Here is a 13,833-nt window from a genome sequence, read left to right on the forward strand (position 1 = left end):
CTCTAAGTCTATCAAGCTAAAGAGTTTATACAGTTACTAAAACTGATTTGGAGTTTGAATAATTATATATATTATTGTTCCCCCTATAAGTAACTGTAAAATGGGTTAATCTTGACCTTTAAAAGTATCCAACTTTTAATCCTAGCCATCTAAAGTCCTAATTTTCCTTCAATTCCATCATCATTGGCTGTTTCTCTCAAGGTGCTTCTGTCAGTTTTCGTGGTTATAAAGTATTAGCCTCATATGTTATATTAGATTATTCTAAATGTTTAACGAAGAAAGATTTGCTTGATGATAGTTATAATCTCAACTGATGTAGTCTAATGCTCTCCACCATTCACAACAGTTGTCTGCATGATGGTCTTCATCAGTTCTCTCATTTGGTGTAATTTCTACTCTTTGAATTTATTCATAACCACATAAGGATATAATTTACTATGCTAATTTGGATAATTTGTTTTCATCTATGTTAATTAGGCTCCGAGGATGTGAAAACTTCTGGAGGGATTAGAAATAATGCTGATGCTGAGGTGCATTTTTTTAATTAACTTATATAAAAAAACTTAATTGATTTATTTTTGTATATGCATACAGAAATGATATTAAGCAATTTGAAGTACCTTAGCTCTTTAACCCACCTATGGGCTGCAATTCCAGCCCCGAAGGAAAATGCAGGGAACTCGGGACCATCGGTTGCCTGTGTAGGAGAAATAATAAAAGGGAACGATCACAGACAGTATCATCTCGTAAGTTCATACGGGCCTTTTTTCGACTTCCGTTAGTCTATAGATGGATCTTTGGGGTTAAACTCGCGACCCTATTTAGCTGAACGGGTCGAGTCAACCTGATCACCTCACTCATGGGTTGACCCGTTTAACCCATTTGTTTTTTTTACTTTAATTTATTAAAATGTGTTATTTGTAACAAATTAAATTGTCAAGTATTCTATGCCAAATTCTAAAGCTAAAAAAGTAAAATTAGTTGATTTAAAATTAAGGTATCAAAATGGACCATGGTGATAGAGTTTTTGAAATGCAAAAGTAAGTTTTTTCTAATGCTTCAAGACTAAAAAGAGTCTTTTATGTACACTATTACCAGATGGATTTATGCCTGAATGACAGATTGACAGTTTTATTGTTCATATTCACAAGCACTATTTATAGGCGAAATTCTCTAAAACAAAGGGATTTTTCTGTTTTTTTAAATGAATATAGTAATTATTGTTAATTCTGTTAGTAACTGTAGAACGAAAAAGTTTTTCCTGCTTGCCGTACTCAATGGCCATATATATGCCTAGCAAAACGAGTAGGTGAGGTTGGACAGGGTAACGGGTCAAAACGGGTTGTTTTAAATGTATGTATTCTGTTTGGTTTAAAACAAGTTGTTTTTCAATCATTGTGTGCAGGGTATTTTTGAATCATGTTGGATGCATAAATTGGGGTCACGCTCAGAATAGTAAATCAGTTTTGGTCTGAGCCTTGGATGCTGTTGACTACAAAGTCCAAAATGAGGTCAGATGATGAATAAGGAGAATATTCATGAAGGCAGAACTTAATATTATATTGGGCTAAAGAATGTGAAGAGTTATATTAGGAGTTGGGCATAATAGAGTTGCCAATATGATTTGTAATGAGTGTGAATTTAGGGTATTTATGAGATGGATAGGGTATTTTATGTTTGTTTAGGATCCCTTTTTAGTGGTTCGGAGGTTGTCGATTTACTTGGGGACATGTCCCGACAGGATTAAGTAACCCTTTTATTTGTAGTTTTTGATGCTCAAATCATAATTTTTCCAGGTTCTTTCCCTTTACCGAAAAAGAAAGATAGTGGTAGTTTTGGTTGTGAGTCATTTTTTAGTGTATACAGATTTTATTGGGTTGGATTATCATGAAAAGGGGAAGTAAATGTATTTATAATAGATTTTGGGTGTTCAATCTTTGTATTAATTGTTTCGTGGCTATTGGCCATCTTCAAGTATATTACTTTTTGAATGGGTTATCAAGTTAGATGTATGTTTAAAATCATTTTGACTAACAAGAACTGAGCAGTGGTGTGGTATTGGGGTAATAACAAGTTACAAACACCATATTTTGTTCTCTTTGATTTTAAAGTGTAAACATAATGCAGTTAGCTATGTTGAAATTAAATATGTGAGTTTATGTTAACAACTTGTATCTATTTGGTGCTAAATTGATGATTATATTTGAACCACCTAATGGAACATAGTTACTATTCATTAACCCGTCCTATAAATGAACATTATTCTTCAACAAGTAATGTATGTTTGATTTTTTAGACCGCTACATTTTCATATAATTGTATGGTTGTGTTAGTGCAGGTGCTATATTCTACTTTGATATTTTTCTTTATTTTTTATGTGTGTTTGTTAGAATAAATAAAAGAGTTTATAATTTATAACAATAAATTTCCCGTCCAACGGACGGGTATAAAACTAGTTGTAAAGGGTTGATGGTGGGTTGGTGAAATGAGGTGATGTTTCTCAAGAATTTAAACACAAGTAATCACCTTATTTTGAAGGGGACACTTGAATACATATATTTGCTGATCAGGGGCAATATTTTGTCCTCATAAGACATGAAGTAGTAAATAAGCATTTGTTTGATGTTAAATGCACGAAATCATGATACAAAGTGGATTCTTGAACTGTCAATCTCATATTTCGACTAACTGTAAAAACAAGTAAGCTAGAAAATGGTTAACTTAAAATAGGCGTAACTTTTAATTCGTTTAAAGTTATGAGACATGTAAAATATGGACGAAAAAGAGGATAACATGCATGGTGTTGTGACGATCTTTATAGCAAAATTCTCTTAAACGGAGCCTTGATTATGACTTTGGCGGATTTTCTAAGGTTTTTGTAATTTGAAGTGGTTATGTGTTTGATAAGTTGCAAACAATATCAAATAGCTCATGCTAAAAGTTTGAAGTAACTTCAAATCATGGGAGGCTTTAGAAGTGTGTATGCTTATTTAGAAATCGAAACCCAGATTATAATTTGTAAACTTTGCCTTTTAAGCCTTGCAATTGTTTGAGTTTGATTTTAATATGTTTGATTGTTGGTTAGTTTTATTTGCGTTTATTTTAATACATTCTTTTTATTGGTTGCGTTTGTTAGTTTTTGATGTTTTTGCGTTTGTCATTTTTATTTTAGTTCAAGTTTTAACGATAAAATCATAGGCTTACAATCCGATCCGAAACACTGGGCATCCGTTGATGCTCCCTGGCTCACAAACTAAGTCCGAATGAGTCTAACATATGGTATGACTCCAACAAGACCATTACCCAAGCTAGACCTTGTGCGAGGCACCCTTTTAAGGAAAGTAAGCCGCGCTTAGCACTAAAATAGAGCACAAACTGTAAACACATTAATGCTGTTGTATATCGTTTTGTCACTATAAATACAACTCCAACAAACAAGTTCACATTTATTAACTTTTACTTCAACACACTTTATTGATTCTCATACTAGATTGTGATTGTTGCAAGATACCCTATCTTGTGGCAAGTCTAACAACACTATTCATATTGTCAGCCATAGCTCCTAAGGCACTTCAAGTGACATCTTCGACGCTAATCCGAATGACCAAATTCGTTTGACCAAATTCGTTTCAAACACTTAAGTCTCAATTAACCATTACTTTCTTATTTTTTTTGATTTAAACAAATTAGTGTTGATCGACAACAAACAAAACTAGTTTTAATATTATTTCGTAATAAATCAGGTATGGAGTCGATAAAACTATGCGTAGTCAAAACTAGGCACATCTGGTCATTTTGCCATGTGGAGCCTAACCAGCTTTTGAGCATTTTGCAAAAACTAGGTGTAATGGGAAATGCCCCCCCCCCCCCCCAAAACGCATCTCTCCTCCCTCTCTCTCTCTCTCAAACCCTTAAAATTCGAGCTAACACAACGTTATGTACATAATGCTCCTCACCATAATGATAATGCGGGGGGGGGGGGGGGGGGGGGGTGTTCAGGCATGGTTAATAAAAAGTTTTGTCAGTACTAGAGGTGCACAAACCGGTTTAAAACTCATAAAGCCGGTTCGGGTTGAAACCGGTTCGGTTTGGTCAACAAAAGTCAAAACCGGTTTATGATCGGTTTCGGTTCAGGTTGAAACCGGTTTATGCCCGGTTTCGGACCAGATTACCATCGGTTCCGGTCGGGTTTTGACCAATTTTGGCTGGTTTCGGGTTAACCGGTTTGGAACCGGTTTTGGTGGAGAAAATTACAAATCGGTTCCGAACCTACGGTTTCAGTCGGTTCCAAACCGGTTTCTACATGATCGATTTTAAACCCGATTCGGTTTCGGTTCGATTTTCGAGTCAGTTTGATTAACCGATTTATTTGCCCACCTCTAGTCGGTCGGTACTTTCAAAATTATTTTTTTTAATGAAATTCAAGAATCATTTCAAGATAATGTAAGCCAAAAGCCCAGCCGGCCTATTTCTACAATCATCTTAAACCCTCTTAAGGGTTTTACCTTTATCTTCTCTTCAACACTGAACAATATCCATCCATCCATCAATTCAGCTTCCAGTTATTCATAATTATGGCCCCTGTTCTCAACAAAACTCTAACACCAACCTCTCTTCCTTACTCTCCACTCTTTTCCCCAAAACCCAACACCCAAACCCGGTTGATTTTGAGAAGTGGGTTCTTGCATCAAGATTGGGCGAAAAGTTTGAATCTTTCGTGTTCTGGGTTGAAATTGAAGGTTGACAAAAGAGGGGTTTTTAAAGTGAGGTGTGAGGCTTCGGCTGTTGCTGAAAAAGAAGTTGAGGATGGGTCTGGAGAGACGTATGAGTATCAAGCCGAGGTGGGTTTTTGAAGTTTTTGTGAAATTTTTGATTGGTTTGGGTGTAATTGGGTTAATTAGTTTCTGTTTTAAGGTTAATTTCATGTTATCTGAGGTGGGTTTCTGTTATTTTTGTAGAATTTTTGAATATTTTGGATGTAATTGGGTTAATTTGTCTCAGTTTAAGGTTAATTTCGTGTTATCTGAGGTGGGTTTTTGATATTTTTGTAAAATTTTGTGTATTTTGGGTGTAAATGGATTGCCAATGTTGTGAAATTGGATTAATTTGTCTCGGTTTACGGTTATTTTCGTGTTATCTGAGGTGGGTTTTTGATATTTTTGTAAAATTTTGAGTATTTTTGGTGTAATTGGGTTGCCAATGTTGTGAAATTGGGTTAATCTGTCTCTGTTTAAGGTTAATTTCATGTTATCTGAGGTGGGTTTTTGTTATTTTTGTAGAATTTAGATTAGTTTAGTTGAAATTGGGTTAATTTATCTTTGTTTAAGCTTAATTTCATGTTATCTGAGGTGGGCTTTTGAAATTATTGTAGAATTTTGATTATTTTGGTGTAATTGGGTGAATTTGTCTCTGACTCTCTGTTTAAGGCTAATTTCATATTAGTTTAGTTGAGGTGGGTTTCTGTTATTTTTGTAAAAATTTGATTATTTAGGGTCTAATTGGTCTAATTTGTCTCTGTTTAAGGTTAATTTCATATTTTCTGAGGTGGGTTTTTGATATTTTTGCAAAATATTGATTATTTTGGGTGTAATTGGGTTGATAATTCTGTGAAATGAGGTTAATTTGTCTCTGATTATGGTTAATTTCATATTAGCTGAGGTGGGTTTCTGATATATTTTTTTAGAATTTTGATTTTGTTGGGTGAATTGGGTTATTTGTCTCCGTTGACGGTTAATTTCATATCAGCTGAGGCTGGTTTTTGAAATTCTGATTATTTTGGGCGCAATTCGGTTGTCGGTTTCGTGAAATTAGGCTAATTTTTTTCTGTCTATGGCTGATTATGTATTTTGTGTGTGGATTAGTTATAAGCAAGGTTTAAAAATACGGAAACGAGCCTTGAGGCGTTTTCCCTTCGCCTCACGAGGCGTAAGCCTCGAGGCGAAACGAGGCGTAAGACCGAGGCGAAATTAGAAAAATAAATAAAAAAATTATATATCTTACAAAAACTGAAAAAGTTTATAGATTCAATAGTCATAAAACCAAACACAAAGTCTAATACATCAAACACATATAAAAACACACCAAGGTTGTAATCAAAGTACTTGATGTTCTACCCCATACTTCCAAGCTGGATCTTTCCTTGCATTTTTACTAGATATCCCCTAAAACTAATTGAAATAGCAACCATTCAACAGCAAACATTAAACTAATTGAAACGACAAACATTCAAAAACTAAAACAGCAACAATAAAGTGGCAAACAGCAAACTGATCAAACTGAAACTGAAAACTGAAAACCGATCATACAGCAAACTGAAACAGCTAAACAAAAATAAGCATAAAAATTATAGCAAATTAAGCTTATAAACAGCAACAAAAAATTATAAACAGGTAAAACAGCAACAAAAAGACAATTATAAACAGCAACAAAAACAGTTATAAACAGGCAAACAGCAACAAAAACAGTTTATAAACAGGCGTGCGCCTTGGTCCTCCGTACCGCCTCGATGGTGAGGCGTCCGCCTCACATAAACGAGCGTGCGTGTCAAATAAGGTGCAGAGGCAGCGCCTCATACACGTTTTTCCTCCGAACCGCCTCGAGGCGCGCCTCAAACGTTTTTTAAAACCATGGTTATAAGTTATATCACGGTTATGGCCTTGTTGATGTTTAAAGATAGTTAAAATATATATATTTTTTGAATTTGTGGTCGCAGGTTTCTCGTTTGATGAATTTGATAGTTCACAGTTTATACAGTCACAAGGAAATTTTCCTCAGGGAGCTTGTGAGGTAAAGATATCTCTGCCTTTATGACGTACACACACACAGATAGGGGGTGTTAAAAGGCGAAAACTAATTTTAAGAAGATAAGATTAGAAACGCATAAACACTTGTATGTAGTGGTGGTCATGGGTAGGGTCGTAAATGAGACAATGTTTATCTTTCTGGATTGAAATGTTGAGCTCGAGCTTAGCACGTTAAAAGCTCATTCTAGCTCATATATTTTTAAAGTTGGATTTAAAAAAAGTTTTTTTTTAAATAATAATTTTTTTGGGTATTATTTTAAACATATTGATGCATATAAAAACAAAAAAAATATTTTTAATATACACTTATGACTTATGTAGAATTTATAAACTCCAGATGTTATAGTTTATATATATTACAATTTGGGTTATACACACACACATATATGCGTGTGTGCATGTGCTAAACTTTGGGCTTTAATTTAAACTAGCGAGCTTATCTTGCCTCAGGCTTAGCTCATTTACGAACGAGCTGATTTTGTCTGAGCTTTTTTAGAGCGAAACACGAGCCGCGCCTTTTGAACTAACCTAATCAAGTATAGTGGCAGAGAGAAAGATAAACCGTTACGCGCCTAAAATTGTTAAAGCAATAAGTGCAAGTCAGCGGTTCTCACGTTTGTTTAGTTAAAATTGGTTCTATATTGAACGGAAATATTTACGCATATTCACATAAATGCATAATGTCGCATATATCTATGTAATGAAAGTTTTTTCTCATTAAATATATTAGTTATTAATGAATAACCATTTTAATGAATTTAGTGTATACTAAAGGTAAGTTCTTATTAAGCTCACATTTTTTTTTGCTTCAGCAATGCAAGTGATGCCCTTGACAAACTAAGATTCTTAAGTGTAACCGACCCGTCATTGCTTGGAGATGCCGGTGAGCTAGAGATCCGAATTAAACCCGACCCCGAAAAAGGGACCATTACAATCTCGTAAGATTCTTTACTTCTCTAATTTGTAGAAGCTTTGATTGCATAGTGAAAGCGGCATCTGAAACAGTATTTTTATTTTTTTTTGTAGAGATACTGGTATTGGAATGACCCGGGAAGAGCTTATAGAATGCCTTGGAACTATCGCTCAAAGTGGCACTTCCAAGTTCTTAAATGCTCTTAAGGTACTTCTCTCGTTTTTCTTATATGGTTATGCACTTATGCGCATCGGTTTCTTAAATGAATATATTTTTTTTGTTTTATTGTGTTATAGGAGAACAAGGATCTTGGAAGTGATAACAGTTTGATTGGCCAATTTGGTGTCGGGTTCTATTCGGCTTTTCTGGTTGCTGAAAAGGTCTTTAATCACCCCCCCCCCCCCACACACACAAACTGTTTGTTAATATGCATATTTTTTGCTTGGAAATGAAATTAATTTGTATGTGATTTATAAATCTTTTATCCAAATAGGTGACTGTATCGACAAAGAGTCCCAAATCAGACAAACAATACATTTGGGAAGCATCAGCTGATAGCAGCTCATATGTGATTAAAGAAGAAACCGACCCCGAAAAGCAGCTTCGTCGCGGGACAGAAATCACACTTTATTTGAAGGTGATTTATATATTTTCTTAAAATAAAATTATCGACTTTTGTTTTTTTGCATAAAAATCTTGTCTTTTTTATATGGGTTTGAAAATTGGACCGGTATTTTTTTATTGATTTTAGGATGATGACAAATACGAGTTCACTGAGCCAAGTAGGGTTCAGGGTTTGGTGAAAAACTACTCACAATTTGTTTCGTTCCCCATTTACACATGGAAAGAGAAATCAAGAACTGTTGAGGTAACACATTTCACCTACTTTTGATTGTTTTTTTTTTGGGGTCAAACGGGTCAAATTCAAGTAATGTAGCTAAGGGAACAGGTGGTCAATGGGGTTGATAGTCAAATTCAAGAAGTTGACTTTTTACAGGTAGAGGAGGAGAAGGAAGAACCGAAGGAAGGAGAAGAAACACCACCCAAGGTAACGCCTAGAGACCACAAATAAAGTTTTATTTTTCATTATTTATTTCAAATATTTAAAAATAATAATGCTGTTGTTTGTTATTGTTTCAGGGTGAGACGAAGAAAAAGAAGACTAAAACTGAAAAATACTGGGATTGGGAATTGGCCAATGAAACAAAACCTATTTGGTGAGTTCTTACACTTTGAAATAATGAATTATATATTTTTAAAATTTTTTTTCATATATTTATTTAATTTATGTATTTTTTAAAATGCAGATGAGGAATCCTAAGGAAGTTGAAAAAGACCAATACAATGAGTTCTACAAGAAGACATTCAATGAGTTTCTTGATCCTCTTGCATACACTCACTTCACCACCGAGGTATTTACCGTTTGCTTTTTTTTTTTTTTTTTGAAAATTTGCATATGATGTAACTACATATCCCGTGTTTTAATTTTTACAATTTGTGCAGGGTGAGGTGGAGTTTAGAAGTGTAATTTACATCCCGGGAATGGCACCAATGAACAATGAAGATGTAGTGAATCCTAAAACAAAGAATATACGTTTGTATGTTAAACGTGTGTTCATTTCAGATGATTTTGATGGCGAATTGGTAAATTTTTCATTTTTTGAAAATGTGATTTTTTTTGAGACATTGCTATATTATTAAATAGGCTAAATATGATTTTTGATATGCAGTTTCCGAGATACCTAAGCTTTGTAAAGGGTGTGGTTGATTCAAATGATCTTCCGCTTAATGTTTCACGAGAAATTCTTCAAGAAAGTCGAATAGTACGTTTAAATCAAAAATACCATCTTTACTTGATTAAGTTATATTATTACAATCTTTTATATTGAAAACATACTTGCTGTCTTTTATTTCTTGAAGAAAGTTGAATAGTATTTTTAAATATTCCATCTTTGACCGAGTAAATTATGCTATTTTTACTCATATATATTGAAAACATACCGGTTATCTTTTGTATCTTCAAGAAAGTTGAATTGTATGTTTAAAACTTACATCTTTACCGATTAAATTATACTATTTTAATCTTATGTATTGAAAAACATACTCACTGTTATTTGTTTCTTCAAGAAAAGGAAATCGTATGATAAAAATTCCATCTTTACGCTGATTAAATTGTGCTATTTTAGCCATATATCTTAAAAACATTCTAGCCTTTTTTCATCAAGAAAGTTGAATTTTATGCTTAATTTAACTGATTAAAATAGACCATTTAAATCTTAATATTATATATAACACCATACTCACCGCCTTTTGTTTCTTGTACTACAGGTAAGAATAATGAGAAAGAGGCTTGTTAGGAAAACTTTTGACATGATACAAGAACTTGCTGATGACAAAGAGGCTAGTGAAAAAAAAAATTATAATATTAATTTCTTATTTTCTTTCGCACCATATTTAACTCAAATGCAATCACATAATTTCAGGATTATACAAAGTTTTGGGAAAATTTCGGCAAGTTTGTGAAGTTGGGATGCATTGAGGACACCGGGAATCATAAAAGAATAACTCCATTGCTTCGGTTTTTCTCATCTAAAAGTGAGGATGAGTTAATAAGCTTAGATGAATATATTGACAATATGGGTGAAAAACAGAATGCAATTTACTATATCGCGACCGATAGCTTGAAGAGTGCCAAGTCAGCTCCGTTCTTGGAGAAACTGGTGCAAAAGGATATCGAGGTATTGATTTTTTTTAAAAAATCAATACTTTTTAGTTTCCATTTTATAATGATTTTGTGGGTCCCATTTATATGTACATTTTTGTGTCTTTTTTACCATATAAACCGAGGGTAAAGTTAAAATACAAAGGGAGACAAAAATGAGAAGTGTGAGAAGGATTTGTGACCACACAAAAAACCCCTTAAAAATAAATTCAAAAAAATTAATAAAAAAATCATAACTCAAAATATAAATAAAAAACAAAAAAATTTAAAAAACTAAAATGTTTCCCCCATCATTCCCGTTCAAAAAAAAACAAACTGACGAAAAGACACAATGGTGAGATCAAAGACAATGACGAAAACGAACAAAAGACACAATTATAACTAAAAAATGACATAGTAAATCGCAAAATATAACATAATGCCGAACAAAACATAACACAATATTAAGAAAAAAGAGACAATGTCAAGGAAAAAAGACACAATCAATGACGAAAATAAACACAAAACACAATGATAAATAAAAAGACACAATGCTGTTTTCACTCAACATTGGGGTGTTTTTTTTTTTTTTGAGAACGAGAAAGACAGTGGAAACAATTTTATGTTTTTACTTTTTTCGTTTTTTTATTAAATTTGAGTTATGATTTTTTTTATTACTTTTTTTAAATTTTTTTTGAGAGGTTTTTTTGTGTGGCTACAAATCCTTCTCATTTTTCCCTCCTTTGCAGAATAACTTGACCCTATAAACTGAACCCTCAGTTTTAAGATTGTTATGCATGAAAATGAATTTTGAAAGGTTATGGGTTGTTTAATATGCAGGTGTTGTGTTTAGTTGAGCCTATTGACGAGGTGGCGATTCAGAATCTTCAGACGTATAAAGAGAAGAAATTTGTAGATGTGAGCAAGGAAGATCTTGAGCTTGGTAAGCTGAGTTGTAAGTTGTAACTGTTAAAAAAACGGGTGGTTTTGGCCCAAATGGACAAAATTGGGCTAATCCGCGCCTATTGTTCGGATTATGTTATCATATCCAAACAGGCTGAATGGACAAAAAGTTTTTGTTAACTTTTTGGGCTAAACAACATACCGAAACAGGTCTAAACGGGCTAAAATACGAACGTTAAATAATTGATGGTCAAATCATGTTCAGTTGACCTTTTCCAAATATCTTGTTTTTTGTTTTTGAATTTTTAAAAAGTGAAATTTTAGATGCGCGCCTACAAAATCTATACCATTTAAAATATAATCTAACTTTTTGGAATATGTTTACTACTTTATTGTAATAATAATAAACTTAAAACTACATTATTATATCGTTTCTTATCAAATTCACATGTGAGAGAAAGTAGCAGGCCAACCCGACCGCGACCTGTTTTAGTAAAGGCCCTTTTAGAGGACAAAGTTATAAACGCACGCTTGGTGAATTATTTCGTTTAATGATTTTATAACACGTTCTGCGTCTTCTGAAAATTATTTTTATTTATGTAGGCGACACAGACAAGGTTAAAGAGAGAGAAAACAAGCAAGAGTATATCCTTCTTTGTGATTGGATGAAACAACAGCTCGGCGACAAAGTCGCAAAAGTACAAATTTCAAACCGTATAAGCTCTTCCCCTTGCGTTCTTGTGTCGGGCAAATTCGGGTGGTCGGCTAATATGGAACGGTTAGTGTTGTTGTTAAATTTTTATTTAGTCATTTGATTTTATGTTGAAATAGTGAAATGAAATGATTATTTTAGGTTAATGAAAGCACAAACTCTTGGTGATACTTCAACCTTGGAGTTCATGAGGGGAAGAAGAATAATGGAAGTCAACCCTGATCATCCCATCATCAAGGACTTAAATGTAAGTAAAATAACAATATTTCCTAAATTTAGGATTGTAAACGAGCCGAGCCCGAGTTAGTGTAAGATCAAGTTCAACTTGTTTAATCTAAGAAAGCTCGAGCTTGAATCGATTCAAGCTTCAATTCAAAAGCTCAAGCTCGGCTCTTTAGTAGTTTTTAAGCTCGAGGTTGACTTTTTTCTTTTTTTAATTATTTGCTATCTATTAAGCATTTAATTATTTAGTTATGGAAAGCATATATAAATATTTATCAAAATATAGTTTATATATATATAACAATATATACAATTAAGTTTTTTTTTTGTCTTATAATTTTATGTATGATAATTTTGTTCCATCATGACCCTAGTCAAACTCGGTATTTGAAGCGTGGGCTTGAGCTCGTTTATTAAATTGACTTTAATTTAGGCTCGCGTTTAGCTCGTCTAAGTTTGGCTCGATTTGAGCTTTTATTGAGCGGATTTCGAGTAACAACGAGCGGCTTGTTTACACTTTGTTTCTAACTATTTTTTTTTCTAATTTTTGTTTATTTTCTATATTAATAATCGATTTGCAGGCTGCGTGTAAAAACACCCCAGAGAGCAGCGAGGCGAAAAGAGCCGTGGATCTCTTATACGAAACAACTTTAATCGCTAGCGGATTCACAGTAAGCTTTCCACTTCAACAAAAATCTGACTTCTATTTATTTCATTATCTTTTCTTATCAATTAATTTTTATTTCTTGTAATTATTTTTATCAGCCCGATAGTCCAGCTGAACTGGGCGGCAAGATTTATGAAATGATGGCGGTTGCTCTCGGAGGAAGGTGGGGCCGAGTTGAGGAAACTGAAACCGCTGCAGCTGATGAGTCAGCAGATGCAAATTCAGACTCAACAACCGAAACAACTGAGACCGAAGTTGTGGAGCCATCAGAAGTTAGGACCGAAAGCGACCCGTGGAGTAGTTGATAAGGTTTTTGTTTATCAGGAGTTGATGTTTTTGTTTAGTATTTTACGTATGACAAGTTTTGGAAGATGTTGAAAAGTTTTTTTTTTTTTTTTATTATTATTATTATTATTATTATTATTATTATTATTCACTTTATGTTTGCTTGTACAAGAGGAAAACATGAAAAGTCAATAATAAAAGTTAAAAAAATTTAAAAAGTAGAATTTCTGGGATTGTTCCTTTGAGTTAATCTTGGGGATCAAGGCATAATGCTTATAAATAAACATAGGTTGGTTGTTATATCAATATATATATATATATATATATAATATAATAAGAGAGTTGAAATGGATAGTAAAGATACGAAGAAAGATAGCCGGTTCTTATCGGTATTAAAATCGATGTTTGGGTGTTTATTATTTGAGTTGGACAGAGGTAAAAGTGCTAAAAGCTCGGAAGCTGCATCCATGGGTCCTGGGCCAGAGGCGACCATGGTTGCAGCTGCCGGGCATTTCTCCTCCAAAGTTCGACTGATTTAGGAGGCGGAATGTAAACCCATCTTGGATATTATGTTTTAAGAATGCTTTGTTGAATTTAAATGATTCGATGAAAATGAAGCAATATTTT

At 33.5% G+C, this 13,833-nt stretch overlaps 1 pseudogene across 1 annotated transcript; it reads left to right on the forward strand.

Annotated features, from left to right (window-relative positions):
- The first annotated feature begins 4,559 nt into the window (after positions 1 to 4,559).
- On the forward strand, positions 4,560 to 13,235 carry LOC143627767 (heat shock protein 90-5, chloroplastic-like; annotated as a pseudogene). The gene is made up of 19 exons (XR_013152639.1): positions 4,560 to 4,841; positions 6,713 to 6,786; positions 7,616 to 7,741; positions 7,830 to 7,923; positions 8,013 to 8,096; positions 8,210 to 8,353; positions 8,468 to 8,584; positions 8,714 to 8,764; positions 8,857 to 8,937; positions 9,024 to 9,128; positions 9,220 to 9,360; positions 9,447 to 9,539; positions 10,045 to 10,116; positions 10,200 to 10,454; positions 11,258 to 11,360; positions 11,924 to 12,098; positions 12,174 to 12,279; positions 12,836 to 12,925; positions 13,020 to 13,235. The product of XR_013152639.1 is annotated as a heat shock protein 90-5, chloroplastic-like (transcript).
- Positions 13,236 to 13,833: the final 598 nt, after the last annotated feature.

This window comes from Bidens hawaiensis, unplaced genomic scaffold, assembly GCF_021521415.1.
Source record: "Bidens hawaiensis isolate Kalapana, Puna unplaced genomic scaffold, B.hawaiensis_p1.1 tig00004733_1, whole genome shotgun sequence".
In the NCBI taxonomy this organism is placed as follows: Eukaryota; Viridiplantae; Streptophyta; class Magnoliopsida; order Asterales; family Asteraceae; genus Bidens; species Bidens hawaiensis.